At 48.6% G+C, this 20195-nt stretch overlaps 1 protein-coding gene across 2 annotated transcripts in view; it reads right to left on the bottom strand.

Moving 5' to 3' along the window:
• Window positions 1–1038, bottom strand: part of SMARCD3 (SWI/SNF related, matrix associated, actin dependent regulator of chromatin, subfamily d, member 3) — a 33424-nt gene extending 32386 nt beyond the window's left edge. Inside the window, exon 1 of one of the 2 annotated variants that reach the window (XM_018046707.1) lies at window positions 970–1038. The gene's annotated coding sequence lies outside the window, so the exon portion shown is untranslated. The remainder of the gene's footprint in view (window positions 1–969) is intronic. The other variant, XM_018046709.1, reaches the window with a different exon arrangement.

Genomic DNA, 20195 nt, shown 5'->3' with positions numbered 1-20195 from the left:
GCAGCTCGGTAAGTATGGGGCTTGAGAGCAGTTGAGGATCACGTGTAGGTGGTGTTGGCCGGAATGGTGAGGAGGAAGGGGAGGCAATGAGATGGGGACGATGCCAAGAGGGAACACAATACCAGGCCAGGGCTGGGAGGAGGTGACCTGTGGGAAGGTGGGAGACAGCGGGACAATCTGAATGGGGGACAGGTGTCCAGGCTGGAGGATGCCAAGCGGAGACAGGGAAGGTGCCAGGCAGGCAGTGGGCAGGAAGGGAGATGTCAGGCTGGGGAAGGAGGGCAGGTGCCAGGCGGGGAGTGGGGAGGAGGCAGAGGGTGCCAGTCAGGAGCAGCACAAGGAGGTGCCAGGCGATGGGGAGGGGGGTGGGTGCCAGACACGGGGGAAGAGAGGAAGGTAGCAGGCAGGAGGGTGCCAGGCAAAGGGAAAGAGGGGAAAGACAGGGGAGAATGGGGAGGTACTGGAGGGGGAGGGAAAGATGCCAGGCAGGGGTGAGGAGGGGAGAGAATGTGAGGGGAGGGATGGGAGTCTGCCAGGCACGGAAGAGGTGCAAGAGTGGGAGTGGGGGAGGTGCCCGGCAGGGGAGGGAGAGAGTCAGGAGTGGGGGTGGGGGGTCAGGAAAGAAGGAGGGGTGGAGGAAGAGGCAGAAGGTGGCTGCCAGGTAAGGGGAGGTGCCAGGCAGGGGAAAGAAGGGAGGTGCCAGCCGGGGGGAGGGGGGACAGGGAGATGCCAGGCCAGGGGAGGCGGGGGAGATGCGAGACGTGGGGGGGCGAGGGATGCCAGGCAGGCGGGAGGAGAGGAGATAGCAGGCGGGGTGGGGGAGGAGGAGTGCCAGGCAAGGGAGGGAGGGGTGATGTCAACACAGGCAAGACGGGCACTGACAAACAGGGGAGGCCGGGGCGCCGGCGCAGCGCGGCCCGGCGGCGTCTCCTCTAGGGGCCTGGGGACCGCGCGGCGCGGGTCGCTCACCTGCTCCCCCGGGACCCCGGCCCGGAGCGCGGCCGCTCGCTCCCCGCTCGGCGCTCGGCTCGGCCCGGCGCCTGCGCCGCCGCTGCAGCCCGGAGCGGGGGAGGCGCAGGGAGCGTCTGCAAAGAGCGAACGGCTTAATAATGAGTTAGGGATCGGAGCGGACGGCGTCGCCCCGTGCATCCGCACATGTGATCGCCGGGCTCGCAGGCCCGTCGTGAGCTTCGGGCTGAACACGGATGCCCTGCAGGTCTGCAGACGCGCCTGCTCCTCCGCGGGCTCACCCAGACCGCCCGAGCATCCAGTGATCCAGGCGGTACCCACTCCAGGACACACACAGACACACACCACACACACCACACGCACACACACACACACACACACACACCACTCACACCACACACCGCACATACCACACACCACACACCACACACACACATCAAATACACACACCACACACACCACACGCACACATCACACACACACACACACACCACTCACACCACACACCACACATACCACACACCACACACACACATCAAATACACACACCACACACACCACACGCACACATCACACACACACACACACACCACTCACACCACACACCGCACATACCACACACCACACACACACATCAAATACACACACCACACACACCACACGCACACATCACACACACACACACACACCACTCACACCACACACCACACATACCACACACCACACACACACATCAAATACACACACCACACGCACACATCACACACACACACACACACACACACACCACTCACACCACACACCGCACATACCACACACCACACACACACATCAAATACACACACCACACACACCACCACACACCACACACACACACACCACACACACACCAGACACACCACACACACACACATACCCACACATCACACACACACCACACGCACACCACACACACACGCACACCACAGGCACACATACCACACACCACACACACACATCACACACACACCACAGGCACACATACCACACACCACACACACACACCACCACACACCACACACACACACACCACCACACACCACACACACACACACCACCACACACCACACACACACACACCACACACACACCACACACACACACACCACACACACACGCACACCACACACACACCACACACACACACATACCCACACATCACACACACACCACATGCACACCACACACACACGCACACCACAGGCACACATACCACACACCACACACACACACACACCACATGCACACCACACACACACGCACACCACAGGCACACATACCACACACCACACACACACACCACCACACACCACACACACACACACCACACACACACACATACCCACACATCACACACACACCACACACACACCACACACACACACACACCACAGGCACACATACCACACACCACACACACACATCACACACACACCACACCCACACATACCCACACACACCACGCGCACACATCACACACACACCGCATACATACACACCCACACACATCACGCAAACACCACACACACACACGCATACCACACATATCACACACCACATGCACACATCACACACACACCACACGCACACATTACACACACACCGCATACACATACACCACACACCACACGCACACCCCACACACACACCACATGCACACCACACACACACGCACACCACACACACACGCCACCACACACCACACACACACCACACACACAGCCACACCCACCACGTGCACACATCACACACACCACATACACACACACCCCCACACACATCACACAAACACCACACACACACACACCACATATCACACACACACCACACATATCACACACCACATGCATACATCACACACACACCACACGCACACATCACACAAACACCACACACACACACCACACACACCACACATATCACACACCACATGCACACATCACACACACACCACATACACATACACCACACACCACAGGCACACATACCACATACACACACATCACATACACCACACAAACACACCACACGCACACCACATACACACACACACCACAAACACACCACACGCACACACATCTCCCACACATCACACACACACGACATACACACACACACCACACACACACACACACGTGCTGAGACAGGCTTGGACCAATATCCCCTAGTCCATCACCTGCTTGCACGCTCATGGTCTCAATCGGAGTGAGTGAGCAGAAGTCCCTCAGTTGTGTCAGACTCTGCATGTGTCAGATTCTCCAGGCCAGAATCCTGGAGCGGGTAGCAGTTCCCTTCTCCAGGGGATCTCCCCAACCTGGGATCGAACCCGGGTCTCCCACATTGCAGGCGGATTCTTTACCAGCGGAGCCACCAGGGGAGCCCCAAGATCTCATGTGGGTCCTTCCAGCTCTGCTCCTCTCTCTGCAGGGACTCTGGAAGCTCAGATGAACCTCTCTGCTCACTCGCCCATCTCTCTATCTCTGTGAACCTGACTAGTTTGAGAGCCTGGGATAAGCGAGATCCTACAATAGCTGCCCTTAAGTGACTGACAGCTCACTAGCATAGGACCTCGAGGTTCTTCCACGTTGCAGCGCGTGTCAGAATTCTCTCTCTTTCAAGGCGGAATAAGATTCTGTTGCCTGCAACAGAGAAAGACAAACGTCATACGCTATCACTTGTACGGAATCTAAAAAAAACGGTACAAATGAATTTATTTACAAAACAGAAATATACTCACAGACAAAGAAAACAAATGTAGGATTACCAAAGAGGATGGGGGTATAAATTAAGTTTGGGATTAACAGATACACACTATATAAAATTCAATTGTAAGTGAGATCTGGGGTTGTTCACTGTAGTACTGCTTGAATACCAAGAAATTGGAGATGTCTAAACGCTCACTGACAGGTGACACAGTAAATAAGTCAGGTGGCGGATGTAAACATGTGACAAGATGAACACACCACTCAATGAATCTATCAAACAGTAGGGAAACCCTCTGTGTACGGATAGAGGAGGATAGAGAAGAATCTCAAAGACGAGACAACAGAATAAAATAAAAGCGTGTAGAACAGTGTGCAGACTGTGCCAGAGTGTGTGATGCGTGATGTATGTGCTCGTGAGTGCTGCACTATACACACGCACCAGTCCTCTAGGAGCATCCAGGAGAAAACGGGCACAGTGATGGCCTCTTGTGAAGGGCTGGAGGTCGGAGTGGAGGGACATTTACTTTCCACTGTGTCTTCACTTGTAGCTTTTGAATTTAGACTGTTTTGCCCATTCAACAAATAAGCAAATGCTTACAAAAATCATCTGTATCTTCTGTTAGACTTTTAATATTTTCTGATCACCTGCTATGTAAAATCAGACCAGGAGTCCATGAACCCATTCGAGACCTTCTGTCTGTGTGTCTCGTTCAGGGGTCCTGTATCTCTGCCTGGAGCTGGTATTACTGTGGGCCTGGCTCTGTACCAGACTGTGGGGCAGGGGTGGGAGACGCCTCTGGACCATATGGGGGTTGAAAAGTGAAAGTGTGAGTCACTCAGTCATGTCCGACTCTTCGAGACCCCATGGGCTGTAGCCCGATCCTCTGTCCATGGGATTCTCCAGGCAAGAATCCTGGAGTGGGTTTCCATTTCCTTCTCCAGGGGATCTCCCTGACCCAGGGATCGAACCCAGGTTTTCAGCATTGCAGGTGGATTCTTTACCATCTGAGCCACCAGGGAAGCCCCAGATGGGGGATAAATACATGTAAATAGATAGCTCAGTTGGTAAAGAATCTACCTGCAGCGTAGGAGACCCTGGTTCAATTTCTGGCTCGGGAAGATCCGCTGGAGAAGGGATAGGCTACCCCCTCCAGTGTTCTTGGGCTTTTCTTGTGCTCAGCTGGTAAAGAATCTGCCTGCAATACGAGAGACCTGGGTTCAATCCCTGGCTTGGAAAGATCACCTAGAGAAGGGAAAGGCTTCCGACTCTGGTATTCTGACCTGGAGAGTTCCATGGACTGCATACTGTATAGTGGGGCTGGGAAGAGTCAGACACGATGGGGCAGCTTTCCCTTTCACTGTCACACACTGCAGCCACAGAGGCCAGTCCCAAGGCTGGAGGGGACAGAAGGTAGAGCGGAGGGTGCTGGGGGCTGGGGGAGGGGGAGTGGGCAGTTAGGCTTTAATGGGACAGAGCTGGTCTTGCTGGATGGACAGAGCCCCGTGGACGGGTGGTGCTGATGGCCTCACAGCAAGGTGATAGTACTTGATGCCACAGATCTTTACACTCAAAAAATGGTTAAGATGGTAAATTTTCTTTTCTTTTCTTTTTTTCCACAAGTACAAGAAAAATTAATGCTGCTAGGCAGCAGGAAAGATGTGTTTCCTCACCCTCACCACATGCCCAGCTCTGGATCAGGTGTTTGTTCTTTCCAGCCCTCCTGTAGGACAGACATTAGTATTTGTATTTATCGAAGATAAAGCACAAAGCTCTGGGAGGTCAAAGGATGTGTCCGAGGCCATGTAGCTCATACGTGGCAGAGCTGGGACTCAAATTGGCCTCCGGCTTCTTCCCATACCATACAGGAAGCCCTGGGGAAGGGGGTAGGGGGGTACATTCACAGAAGAAGGGGTCTTCGTGCTGAGTTTTGAGAAGCTGAGCGCTGCCGGCCCCCTATTTGTGCAGGAGCAGGTGAAGACCCGTGTCCAGGGCAGGGTATCTGGGGTGCTTGCTCAGGAGTTTGGGCTTTGTCAAGACAGGGAAAGTACAAAGCTTTCAGAAATTGCTCAGATTTGATCAGATTTTTTTCTGATTCAGTGTTTTTCTTTTCTTAAAGACTTCTCCCTCAATTGTATAAACGTCAGGCCCCAGGAAACCTGGCTGAGCCCATATAGCAAACTGTGACTGTTCCTCCTTTCCTGGGTACCTTTTATTCTCTCTAGAGTTCATACTTAGCTTAAGCCTGCTTTATTTTTTTAGAGCTTTTTTTTTTTTTAAATTTTGGTCACACCACATGGCTTGCAGGATCAAACCGCAGGCCTTCAGTAGTTAGAGCGAAAAGTCCTAATCACTGGACCGCCAAGTAATACCCTAGGGCAATTTTAGATTCTCAGCAAAGTAGAGCAGAAAGCAGGGCCAGTTTCCTTATACTTCCTCCCCCGCCCCACCTGACACACAGCCTCCCTGTAACCAGCATCTCCCACCAGAGCGGTTAAACTTCTTACTACTGATGAACACGCACACTGACACATCTCAATCACCCAAAGCCCATAGGTGACCATAGCGGTCACCCTGGCTGCTGCACATTCTCTTGTTTGGATAAATGTATAACAACATGTGTCCAGCATCACAGTATCATCCAGAGCAGTTTCACTGCCTAAAGATCCTCTGTGCTTCGTCTCTTCATCATCGTTCCCTCTCCTAACCTAACCTCTGGCAACCACTGATCTTTTTACCGTTTCCCTCGGTTCAGTTCAGTCTCTCAGTCGTGTCCGACTCTTTGCAACCACATGGACTGCAGCCCACCAGACCTCCCTGTCCATCACCAACTCCCAGAGCTTGCCCAAACTCATGTCCATCGAGTCGGTGATGCCATCCAACCATCTCATCCTCTGTTGTTCCCTTCTCCTGCCTTCAATCTTTCCCAGCATCAGGGTCTTTTCCAAGGGGTCAGTTCTTCCCATCAGGTGGCCAAAGTATTGGAGCTTCAGCTTCAGCATCAGTCCTTCCACTGAATATTCAGGACTGATTTCCTTTAGGATTAACTGGTTGCATCTCCTTGCAGTCCTAGGGATTCTCAAGAGTCTTCTCCAACACCACAGCTCAAAAGCATCAATTCTTAGGCGCTCAGTCTTCTTTATGGTCCAACTCTCACATCCATACATGACTACTGGAAAAACCATAGCTTTGACTAGACAGACCTTTGTCTACAAAGTAATGGCTCTGCTTTTTAATACGCTGTTTAGGTTGATCATAGCTTTTCTTCCAAGGAGCAGCCATCTTTTAATGTCTTGTCTGCAGTCACCATCTGCAGTGATTTTGGAGCCCTAAATAATAAAGTCTGTCACTGTTTCCACTGTTTCCCCATCTATTTCCCATGAAGTGATGGGACCAGATGCCATGATCTTAGTTTTTTTTTAATGTGGAGTTTTAAGCCAGCTTTTTCACTCTTCTCTTTCACTTTTATCAAGAGGCTTTTTAGTTCCTCTTTGCTTTCTGCCATAAGGGTGGTGTCATCTACATATCTTATTGATATTTCTCCCGGCAATCTTGATTCCAGCTTGTGCTTCATCCAGCCCAGCATTTCGCATGATATACTCTGCATATAAGTTAAATAAGCAGGGTGACAATGTACAGACTTGACATACTCCTTTCCCAATCTGGAACCAGTCTGTTGTTCCATGTCTAGTTCTAACTCTTGCTTCTTGACCTGCATACAGATTTCTCAGGAGGCAGGTAAGGTGATCTGGTACTCCCATATCTTTAAGAATTTTCCGCAATTTGTTGTGATCTACACAGTCAAAGGCTTTGGCATAGTCAATAAAGCAGAAGTAGATGTTTTTCTGGAACTCTCTTGCTTTTTCCATGATCCAGCGGATGTTGGCAATTTGATCTCTGGTTCCTCTGCCTTTTCTAAATTCAGCTTGAACATCTGGAAGTTCATGGTTCATGTACTGTTGAAGCCTAGCTTGGAGAATTTTGAGATTACTTTGTTAGTGTGTGAGATGAGTGCAATTGTGCAATAGTTTGAACATTGTTTGGCATTGCCTTTCTTTGGGATTGGAATGAAAACTGACCTTTTCTAATCCTGTGGCCACTGCTGAGATTTCCAGATTTGCTGGCATATTGAGTGCAGCACTTTCACAGTATCATCTTTTAAGATTTGAAATAACTCAGTTGGAATTCCATCACCTCCACTAGCTTTGTTCGTAGTGATGCTTCCTAAGGCCCACTTGACTTTGCATTCCAGGATGCCTGGCTCTAGGTGAGTGATCACACCATCATGGTTATTTTGGTCATTAGGATCTCTCCATAGCTTTGTCTTTTTCAGAATGTCATATAGTTAGATTCATTCTAATTAGCATCATACTAATAGAATGTCATATAGTTAGAATGTAGTCTTTTCAGATTAGATTCTTTCACTTAGTCATATGCATTTAAGCCTTCTCCTTTTATGTCTTCTTATGGTTTATAAGCTCATTTCTTTTTAGAATAATACTCCATTGTGTGGATGTACCGCAATAATAATTACCTTTTCCAAAAAAAAATGCTTGTTTGCTTAGTTTTCTACATACTTCTCATCAAATCAGGAAGATCCTCTGGAGAAGGGAGTGGCTCCCCACTCCAGTACTCTTGCCTGGAGAATTCCATGGACAGAGAAGCCTGACGGGCTACAGTCCATGGGGCCACAAAGAGCTGGACACAACTGAGCAACCAACACACACACGTCATCATCACCAAATTGACCACAACGCTCTGCAGACTGTCTGAAATTCTCAGGGCACGCAGGCCCCACAGGCTCTTCTGGGGCTTTCTGACTGGTTCTACCGGGACTGGCTACCCACAGCTGGCCTCTCCCTCCACCTTAATCTTGGCAATTCTCTTCCTCTCTGTATTGTTTTTTCATTCATTCAACAAGTAGATAACGAGAGCTCACTGCATGCCTGGGGGACTAGAATACAGCAGTGAGTAAAATGAACCAAAAAGTTTCTTTCCATTTGGAACTAGCCTTCAGATGAGATAGACAACAGGTAAGAAAAATATGTGAGATGCTTATTCCAGGCATGCAAATTTGCTTCAATCCAGAAGAATCCATCAATGCAACCTACCACATTAACAGGCTGAAGAAAAATCACATGCACATCAGTCAATGCAGAGAAAGCATTTGATAAAATTCAACACCCATTCATGATTAAAAAGAAAAACTCTCAGGAAACCTAGAATAGAGGGACCTTCCTCAACTTGGTAAAGAGCGTTACAGCACATCTTGAGCTCACAGCACCCTTAATGATGAAAGACTGCTTGCTTTTTCTCTAAAATCCAGGACAAGGAAAAAATGTCCACTCTTGTTACGTTTATTCAGCACACTGCTAGAAGTTCTAGCCAGAACAACAAGGTAAAAAGAAAAGAAAAGACATAGAGATTATAAAGAAGAAATAAAATTATCCCTATTTTAAGATGACATGATTGTCTGTACAGAGAATCCCATAAATATTTTTTTTTTTAAATCCACACACAAACCAACCTCCTAGAACTAATAAGTGAGTTTTGCAAGACCACAGGTTTTAAGATGATTTTAAAAACTCAATAGCATTTCTGCGTACTGGCAATGACCATGTGGACACTGAAATTAAAAACACAATACCATTTATGATTATTCAAAGGTGAAAATATTTACTGTAAATATAACAAAACATGTGCAGGATGTATATGTTGAAAACTATCCGATGAAGAAAGACGTCAAAAAAGACATAAATCAGTGGACAGACAGCATGTGGATGCTTTGGAAGATTCAACATAGCCAAGGCATCAGTTCTTTCAAAAATAACTGATATTTGCTGCTGCTGAGTCGCTTCAGTCGTGTCCAACTCTGTGTGACCCCATAGATGGCAGCCCACCAGGCTCCCCCATCCCTGGGATTCTCCAGGCAAGAACGCTGGAGTGGGTTGCCATTTCCTTCTCCGATGCATGAAAGGGAACAGTGAAAGTGAGGTGGCTCAGTTGTGTCCGACTCTTAGTGACCCCATGGACTGCAGCCTACCAGGCTCCTCCATCCATGGGATTTTCCAGGCAAGAGTACTGGAGTGGGGTGCCATTGCCTTCTCCCAACTGATATTTAGGTTAACTCAGTTCAGTTCAGTTCAGTTCAGTCGCTCAGTTGTGTCCGACTCTTTGCGACCCCATGAATCGCAGCACGCCAGGCCTCCCTGTCCATCACCAACTCATGGAGTTCATTCAGACTCATGTCCATTGAGTCCGTGATGCCATCCAGCCATCTTATCATCCCCTTCTCCTCCTGCCCCTAATCCCTCCCAGCATCAGAGTCTTTTCCAATGAGTCAACTCTTCGCATGAGGTGGCCAAAGTACTGGGGCTTCAGCTTTAGCATCATTCCTTCCGAAGAAATCCCAGGGTTGATCTCCTTCAGAATGGACTGGTTGGATCTCCTTGCAGTCCAAGGGACCCTCAAGAGTCTTCTCCAACACCACAGTTCAAACACATCAATTCTTCGGCGCTCAGCCTTCTTCATAGTCCAACTCTCACATACATACATGACTACTAGAAAAACCATACCCTTGACTAGATGGACCTTAGTTGGCAAAGTATATCTCTGCTTTTGAATATACTATCTAGGTTGGTCATAACTTTTCTTCCAAGGAGTAAGCGTCTTTTAATTTCATGGCTGCAATTACCATCTGCAGTGATTTTGAAGCCCCCAAAAATAAAGTCTGACACTGTTTCTACTGTTTCCCCATCTATTTCCCATGAAGTGATGGGACCAGATGCCATGATCTTCGTTTTCTGAATGTTGAGCTTTAAGCCAACTTGTTCACTCTCCTCTTCCACTTTCATCAAGAGGCTTTTTAGTTCCTCTTCACTTTCTGCCATAAGGGTGGTGTCATCTGCATATCTGAGGTTATTGATATTTCTCCCGGCAATCTTGATTCCAGCTTGTGTTTCTTCCAGTCCAGCATTTCTCATGATGTACTCTGCACAGAAGTTAAATAAGCAGGGTGACAATATACAGCCTTGATGTACTCCTTTTCCTATTTGGAACCAGTCTATTGTTCCATGTCCAGTTCTAACTGTTGTTTCCTGACCTGCATACAGATTTCTCAAGAGGCAGGTCAGGTGGTCTGGTATTCCCATCTCTTTCAGAATTTTCCACAGTTTATTGTGATCCACACAGTCACAGGCTTTGGCATAGTCAATAAAGCAGAAATAGATGTTTTTCTGGAACTCTCTTGCTTTCTCCATGATCCAGTGGATGTTGGCAATTTGGCCTCTGGTTCCTCTGCCTTTTCTAAAACCAGCTTGAACATCAGGGAGTTCACGGTTCACGTATTGCTGAAGTCTGGCTTGGGGAATTTTGAGCATTACTTTACTAGCGTGTGAGATGAGTGCAATTGTGCGATAGTTTGAGCATTCTTTGGCATTGCCTTTCTTTGGGACTGGAATGAAAACTGACCTTTTCCAGTCCTGTGGCCACTGCTGAGTTTTCCAAATTGGCTGGCATATTGAGTGCAGCACTTTCACAGCATCATCTTTCAGGATTTGAAACAGCTCAACTGGAATTCCATCACCTCCATTAGCTTTGTTCATAGTGATGCTTGCTAAGGCCCACTTGACTTCACATTCCAAGATGTCTGGCTCTAGATTAGTGATCACATCATCATGATTATCTGGGTCGTGAAAATCTTTTTTGTACAGTTCTTCCGTGTATTCTTGCCACCTCTTCTTAATGTCTTCTGCTTCTGTTAGGTCCAGACCATTTCTGTCCTTTATCGAGCCCATCTTTGCATGAAATGTTCCCTTGGTATCTCTAATTTTCTTGAAGAGATCTCTAGTCTTTCCCATTCTGTTGTTTTCCTCTATTTCTTCGCATTGATCACTGAAGAAGGCTTTCTTATCTCTTCTTGCTATTCTTTGGAACTCTGCATTCGGATGCTTATATCTTTCCTTTTCTCCTTTGCTTTTTGCCTCTCTTCTTTTCACAGCTATTTGTAAGGCCTCCCCAGACAGCCATTTTGCTTTTTTGCATTTCTTTTCCATGGGGATGGTCTTGATCCCTGTCTCCTGTACAATGTCACGAACCTCATTCCATAGTTCATCAGGCACTCTGTCTATCAGATCTAGGCCCTTAAATCTATTTCTCACTTCCACAGTATAATCATAAGGAATTTGATTTAGGTCATACCTGAATGATCTAGCGGTTTTCCCTACTTTCTTCAGTTTCAGTCTGAATTTGGCAATAAGGAGTTCATGATCTGAGCCACAGTCAGCTCCTGGTCTTGTTTTTGTCGACTGTATAGAGCTTCTCCATCATTGGCTACAAAGAATATAATCAATCTGATTTCGGTGTTGATCGTCTGGTGATGTCCATGTGTAGAGTCTTCTCTTGTGTTGTTGGAAGAGGGTGTTTGCTATGACCAGTGCATTTTCTTGGCAGAACTCTGTTAGTCTTTGCCCTGCTTCATTCCGCATTCCAAGGCCAAATTTGCCTTTTACTCCAGGTGTTTCTTGGCTTCCTACTTTTGCATTCCAGTCCTCTATAATGAAAAGGACATCTTTTTTGGGTGTTAGTTCTAAAAGGTCTTGTAGGTCTCCTCCGGGCCGCTACTGGCCTCGGACGCAGGGTAGCTCCTCCCGGCCACTGCCCTGACCTTGGACCGGGGTTGTCTCCTCCCGGCCGCCGCCCCTGACCTCGGACGCAGGGTAGCTCCTCTTGGCCACCGCCCCTGACCTCGAACCTAGGGTAGCTCCTCTCGGCCGTTCCTGCGCCGTCATAGCCTGGCACTCTAAGCTGCTGCCCCTGACCTCGGATGTGGGGTTGCTCTTCTCGGCGGCGCTTAGTGCGCCGGCTCGCCGCAGCCTCCTGCGCTTAGTACTATCCCACGTTGAAGGTCAGGAATGGCGGCGGTAAGGAGATACCCCTCGTCCAAGGTAAGGAGCAGCAGCTGTGCTTTGCTGGAACAGCCGTGAAAAGATACCCCACACCCAAGGTAAGAGAAACCCAAGTAAGATGGTAGGTGCTGCAAGAGGGCATCAGAGGGCAGACACACTGAAACCATAATCACAGAAAACTAGTCAATCTAATCACACTAGGACCACAGCCTTGTCTAACTCAATGAAACCAAGCCATGCCCGTGGGGCAACCCAAGACGGGCGGGTCATGGTGGAGAAGTCTGACAGAATGTGGTCCACTGGAGAAGGGAATGGCAAACCACTTCAGCATTCTTGCCTTGAGAACCCCATGAACAGTATGAAAAGGCAAAATGATAGGATACCGAAAGAGGAAGGTAAGTGCCCCAGGTCAGTAAGTGCCCAATATGCTACTGGAGATCAGTGGAGAAGTAACTCCAGAAAGAATGAAGGGATGGAGCCAAAACGAAAACAATACCCAGGTGTGGATGTGACTGGTGATAGAAGCAAGATCCAATGCTGTAAAGAGCAATATTGCATAGGAACCTGGAATGTCAGGTCCATGAATCAAGGCAAATTGGAAGTGGTCAAAGAGGAGATGGCAAGAGTGAACGTCGACATTCTAGGAATCAGCGAACTAAAATGGACTGGAATGGGTGAATTTAACTCAGATGACCATTCTATCTACTACTGCGGGCAGGAATCCCTCAGAAGAAATGGAGTAGCCATCATGGTCAACAAAAGAGTCTGAAATGCAGTACTTGGATGCGATCTCAAAAACGACAGAATGATCTCTGCTCATTTCCAAGGCAAACCATTCAATATGTCGGTAATTCAAGTCTATGCCCCAACCAGTAACACTGAAGAAACTGAAGTTGAACAGTTTTATGAAGACCTACAAGACCTTTTAGGTTAACTCAATTCCTATCAAAATCCCAGCAGGAGTTCTGGTTGACAGAGGGAAGATTATGTTAAAATTTATGTAGAAGAGCAAAGGAACTAGAGTACCTGACACATTTTTGGAAAAGAAGAATCAGGTGGAGAATCACTCTCCCCCGTGCTGAGCTGTAGGAATCAACACTGCATGATTCCGACAGGGATACATAGGTAGATCAATAAAGCAGAACAGAGGACCGGAAATAAACTCGCACTAATAGGCTCCACTGAGTTTTAAAGGCTTATTTATTTACCTTGGCTGTGCCGGGTCTTCGGTGCTGCGTGCAGGCTTTCTCTAGTTGCAGAGAACAGGGGCCACTCTCTAGTTGCGGGTGCAGGGGCTTCTCCCGCTGCGAAGCACAGGCTATAGGGCTCGGGCTTCAGTAGCTGCAGCTCCTGCGCTCCAGGGCACAGGCCCCAGAGCTGTGTCCCATGAGCTTAGTTGCCCCACGGCATGTGGAATCTTCCCAGACCAGGTATCGAACCTGTGTTTCCTGCAGTGGCAGGTGGATTCTTATCCATGAGCCACCAGGGAAGCCCTGCTCAACTGATTTATAACAGAAGTGTGAAAGCTATTTAGTGGATAAAAAACAACCTTTCACCAAATGGTGTTGGAACAACTGGACATTCAAAGGCAAAAAAAAAACCAAAAAGAATTCCATTTAACTCTCACACCTTATACAACATTAACTCAAAGTGGATTACAGATTTCAGTGTAAAAGATAAAACTATAAAACTCTGACGTCTCTGGTGGTCCAGTGGCTAAGACTCCATTCTCCCAATGCAGGGGCCTGGGATTCAATCCCTAGTTAGGGAACTAGATCCCACATGCCTCAACTAAGACTTGGAGCAGCTAAATAAAAAATGTGCAAGCGAGCAAAAACCAGATCCAATAATTTAAAAAAACAACAACTATAAAACTCTTAGAAAAAATATCAGAGGAAATCTTTGGGGTCTAGAGCTAGGTGAAGAGCTCTTTGATTTGACATCAGAGGCACCACCCATAAAAGGAAAAATTGATAAATATTTTAAAAATTTGCTTTTGAAGGACTCTGCTAAGAGGATGATAATAAAAGCTAAAGGGTAGGAGAAAATATGTGTAAATCTCTTATCAGACAAATCCCTAGTATTCAGACTACACAAAGAGTGCTTCAAACTAAGGTTTAAAAAGAAAGCACCCTAACAATCCATTCAGAAAATGTGCAAAAGACATGGACAGACACTTCACCAAACAGGAAGTAAGGGTGGCAGATAAACCTATGGAAGGCTGGTCACTGACTCTGACCATTAAAATATACACCTATCAGAATGGCTAAAATATACACCTATCAGAATGGCTAAAACAGAAACGAGTGACATCACCTAACGCCGGTGAAGACGTAGGGAAACTGAATAGTCTGCTTGCCCATACATCACCAGTGGGGATGCAGACTAGTCCTCTGGAAAACAGTTTGGCTGTTCCTTATAAATCTAAACATGCACTTACCACAGTCATTGCATTCTTGGGCATTTATCCCAGAGAAATGAAAACTTACGTTCACCCCCGAATCTGCCTGTGAATATTCATAGCAGCTTTATTCATAGTATCCCTAACCTGAAAACCACCAAAATGGCTTGGGTGGGTGAATAGTGGGTTAAACAAATAGGCACAACCATACCATGAGCTCCCCCTAAGCCATGGAAAGGAATAAGCTATTGATACTCACAAAGGTCCGTCGAGTCAAAGCTATGGTTTTTCCAGTAGTCATGTGTGGATGTGAGAGTTGGACCATAAAGAAAGCTGAGCACTAAAGAATTGATGCTTTTGAACTGTGGTGTTGGAGAAGATTCTTGAGAGTCCCCTGGACTGCAAGGAGATCCAACCAGTCAATCCTAAAGGAAATCAGTCCTGAATATTCACTGGAAGGACTGATGCTGAAGCTGAAGCTCCAATACTTTGGCCACCTGATGTGAAGAACCGACTCATTGGAAAAGACCCTGATGCTGGGAAAGATTGAAGGCGGGAGAAGGGGACGACAGAGGATGAGATGGTTGGATGGCATCACCGACTTGATGGACCTGAGTCTGAGTAAGGACAGAGAAGCCTGGCATGCTGCAGTCCACGGGGTGGCAAAGAGTCAGACACGACTGAGCAACTGAACTGAACTGAACTGACTGATACCTCCAAGTATACAGGTGACACTAAGAATGGTTATGCTGAGCGGAAAAGTCAGCTTCAAATGTTACCGTGTGATTCCATTTATATAACATTCCTGAAATGACAAAATTATAGAGAAGGAGAAGAGATTAGTGGTTGCCAGGTGTTCAGGAGAGGGTGGGGATGGGAGGGACGTGGGTGCGGCCACTGAGGGCAGCTCGAGGCATTCTGAGGTGATGGGGAGATGTCCCATCTTCACTGCTGTGCTCAGCTGGGTAACAGCTCCCAGGAACTGCAAACGCTGCCTTCTTCGGAGAAAAGGTCTTTGTGGGTTTAATTAAATTAAGGATCCTGAGATCAGGAGATTATCCTGGATTATCTGTGTGGGCTCCAAATGTCATTACAAGTGTCCTTATAGGAGAAAGGCAGAAGGAGATTACACATGTGTGGGCATGTGTGGGCATGCATGCGCACGCACACACACACACACACACACACACACACACACACGCACATGCACAGGAGAAGGTGATGTGAAGGCAGAGGAGAGGAGGGTGCAGTGGGCCAGCCACCAGAGCTAGAAGGGCGAGGAGTAGGTTCTCCTTAGAGTCCGGGAGGGGGCAAGGCCTGGCCTACAGCCTGGCTTAGGACTTCTTGTCTCCAGAGTTGTAAGAGAGCACATTTCTATTGATTCAAGCCACCCAGTTGGTGATAATTTTTTCCAGTATCCACAGATAACTAACACTATCGTATGTTATACAATAGTTTTGCAAGAGGTCACCAATGAGAAAAATTGCAGGATAAACAGGGCCTTTTCTGTATTATTTCCTATAGCTGTGTGTGAATCTATAATTAGCCCCAAATAAAGAGTTTAATGGGTTGCTCAGTGGTAAAGAATCCACCTGCTGTGTAGGAGACGCTGGTTCAATCCCTGGCTTGGAGAGATCCTCTGGAGAAGGAAATGGCAACCCACTCCAGTATTCTTACCTGAGAAGTCCTGCGGACCGAGGAGCCTGGCCAGCTACGGTCCATGGGGTCGCAAAGAGAAGGACATGACTGAGCGACTGAACACAAAAAGTTTAATTAAAAAATAACAAGACAGGGAAAGGAGATGAAAAGTTTGAATACTGAGCAGTGGCCACAGGTTGTAACCATGAGGAGGCCGCGGGTGGATTTGATAGAAACAGCCTTGGGGGGTCCGTGGGGCAAAGGGAAGGAGAGGAATTACGGACACAAGCGCAGACACTCTGTTAGAGAAGTTTTGCGGGGAAGCAGGAGCTGGAGGGAGAATTGGGGTTGAAAAGCCTTCTTGAAATTGGGAGAATTGGGACTTTGCTGGCAGTCCAGCGATTGAGATTCCATGCTTCCAGTGCAGGGGACGCCGGTTCAATCCCTGGTCACGGGACCAGCATGTCCCGAGGTACAGCCAAACAAAGAAAAAAAAATAAATTGGGAGAGTTAACAGCATGTGTGTAGTGGATGAGAAAAGAGCCAGCGGAGGGAAAGTGAATGACCCTGGGAGGGAGGGAACGACCTCTGGGACAATGTCCCCACGTGGGCGAGGGGGAAGAGCTTGGGTTACTCATCTGCAGCAGGACTCCAACCTTGGGTGGGGGTTAGCATTGTCTGGGAGCATTTAAAGAACCCAGGTCCAGGCCACACCCCTAACGCATTAACTCGGGGTCTCTGGGATGACTTGGCAGAGACAGGGAAGGGAGAGTTTGGGAGCACGGAGGCAGGTGGATGGGCCAAGCAAGGGTGGGAGGAGATCTCTTCTGACCACTGCTGCCTTCTTAGTGAAACAGGAGCAAACTCGTAACTCAGAGGAGAATGGAGGAAGAGGATCTGGCGTGGGAAGATGGTGGGCATGGTGATGACCAGGTCTGGGGAAGATGGTGGAAGCCAGAGACTGAGGCAGGGTGGAGGACAGGATCAGAGTGGGAGAGGAGTTGAGAAACCGAGCTCAGGGTCCTGGAAGTAGCCTCTGTATGTGGATATTCCAAGTATCAGGAATTAATGGTGGCGCAATGGTGGACAGCGTGAAGGTGAGCTGGAAGGATGCTCTCTGGACCCCAGTATGAGTGGAACTAGGGAAGCTCTACCATTGCCTTCATGCTTCAGCAAAACTGAGCTAGCTACCTGAAGATCTCACATATGGTGTCAGCATTCCTGTTTCTTGTATCCCATATCATTCTCGTTTAATTCCATCTTCAGGTGGTAGTTTAATTCATCAGTCTTTATTATTATTGCTAAGACTATTGCAGTAGTCTCCTTACTGGTGCTCCTGCTTGTAACCTTGCTTTATTCCACTTGTTCACCAACACCCCCGCTTCTTCTCCACGATTCCTCCAGAATAACTTTGTGAACCACCAGATCTGACCTGGTCCCTTCCTTGCTTATGACTCTGCCATGACTCACCATCCCTAGTGATGCTGATGGTTTGCCATGCTAAGGTTTTCTCATGCCTTCTTTAATCTACTCCACACAGTCACCCAAAAGGGGTGTGCTGTCATTATCCTTATTTTTATAAAGGATGAAACTGAGGCAGAGAGGTTGGAGAGCTCGTCCCAGGCATGTAAAGGTGACCTTATCACAGTGCTTGGAGCCTCTCAGGATTGATCAGCGTCCCTATGCAGCTTCATTACTTATCCATTTCATCCCACCTTAAACTTTATGCTTCAGTAAAACTGAATTACTTAAAGGTCCAGGATCACTCACGCTCCCAGCAAGAAGCATATGACACCAAGAGAAGGGTTAATTGAAGAAGGTTAATGAAGAGCCTCTTTATGAGATGTGGGCGGGGCTAAGGGAGCCAGGAATGATGATAAAGTATCCAGACACTAGGTCCAAGGGGGACCAAAGGGGCAAGGAGAGACGGTGATGCTGTCAAGGCCACATGGGGTCAAGGCCAAGGAAGAGGGCTGGCCAAGTGGGGGCTGTGGGGACACGCAGCCACTGTCAGAGTCGTGATAAATCTCCTCATCTACCTGTCCTCCAGACCTCAGAGTCCATGCTGAGCCTCCACTGACCACATCCAACTAGAAGCCGGAAGGTGAGGGAGCTCAGATGATACGGTCCGTCAAGGTCAGCCTCCTGGGACGCAGCGCAGGCAGGAAGACAGGATGGATCAGGAGGGCCAGAGAGGGTTCCTGTCCTTTGCTTCAAGGAATAAATCCCAGGGTCTCCCCCCAGCAGACACACCAAGTCCCCTCACCCATTCATCACAGCAAAGCGCTGACAGTCAGTCATACCTCCAACAAGAATAGGGTTCGAGTCCCACTCTGCCCTGCACAGAAAGTAACAGGAAAAGAGGAAGACGGAGAAAATCTGCTTGATGCTGGTCAGAGGACCTAAGCTGATGCGCTTTGCTTCCTCTTTCCACCGCCCTGTCCTTATTGTCCTTGCCTTCTGGCAGGGGTGGTCCCATCCTTCTTTCCCACATGATCCAAGTTCTCCTGGTCCTGCCTTTCTTTTCACTCTTTCTTTAAAAAGTTTCTTTACTCTTGGTTGCGCTGGGTCTTTGTGGCTGCGAGGTTTTCTCTGGTTGCGGTGAGCGGGGGCCGCTCTCCAGCTGTGCTCCTCATTGCAGGGGCTTCTCCTGCTATGAGGCAGGGGCTCCAGGTGAACAGGCGTCAGTAGTTGCAGCTCCTGGGCTCAGTAGTTGTGGTGCATGGGCTTAGTTGCTCTGCAGGGTGTGGGATCTTCCCAGACCAGGGATCGAACCCGTGTCTCCTACTCATAAGTGGGTTCTTTACCACTCAGCCACCAGGGAAGCTCAATTCCATCTTGCTTGAGTCACCAGCTCCCTCCTGGCCATCACCTTTGGACAGAGGAAACTGCGGGGCACTCCAGCACAGCCTCTGGTTCAGACACCATCCCCCGTGCCCTGTTCTGTCCCAGTGGTCCAATTTCCCCCGGTAACTGTGACCAGTCAGCCCAACCAGTACGGTGGACCCATTCTATGCGTGCTGGTTCACTTGAGACCTATCCCGCCTCTCTGGGGATGCCCTGTGAGAGATCAGCCCCCGAGTATTCTGGCCACGGGGGAAACAGAACCATATGAAGGTGGTGTCCCCCCGAGGAGACACTGCACCCTCGAGACAGGCACCTGGCAGGCTGCCATCCTGCAGCGGGTGCCAAAACCGAGCCTCCGGAAGTCTGTTCCCCGGTTCATCCAAACAGCTGCTGCTGAGGGTCACCGCCACGGCGCACAGCCCCGTGAATTCCTTGGGCGTGAACTCAGCGCCACACGTCTTTCACTCCATAATGAGTTCCTTGCTTGGAGAGGATGTTGTGTGGGTTGCCATGACAATGAATGGGGCATTCTGAAAATCTGGGGCTGGCAGAAGCTCTGCGAGCGGGAAAGCAAGTCTGTTTCTGGAAGAGGACTCCATTCCTAAGGGAACAGACCACTGCTCCCTCCCGTGAAGGAGCGAGACAAATTATCAGGCTGCTCCGCCATACTGGGGATCCAGTGTTGGTCTTTG

Source organism: Capra hircus, chromosome 4 (genome assembly GCF_001704415.2).
Source record: "Capra hircus breed San Clemente chromosome 4, ASM170441v1, whole genome shotgun sequence".
Classification (NCBI taxonomy): domain Eukaryota; kingdom Metazoa; phylum Chordata; class Mammalia; order Artiodactyla; family Bovidae; genus Capra; species Capra hircus.
The sequence above is the reverse complement of the archived record's forward strand: the minus strand, read 5'-3'. Positions and strand labels throughout refer to the sequence as shown.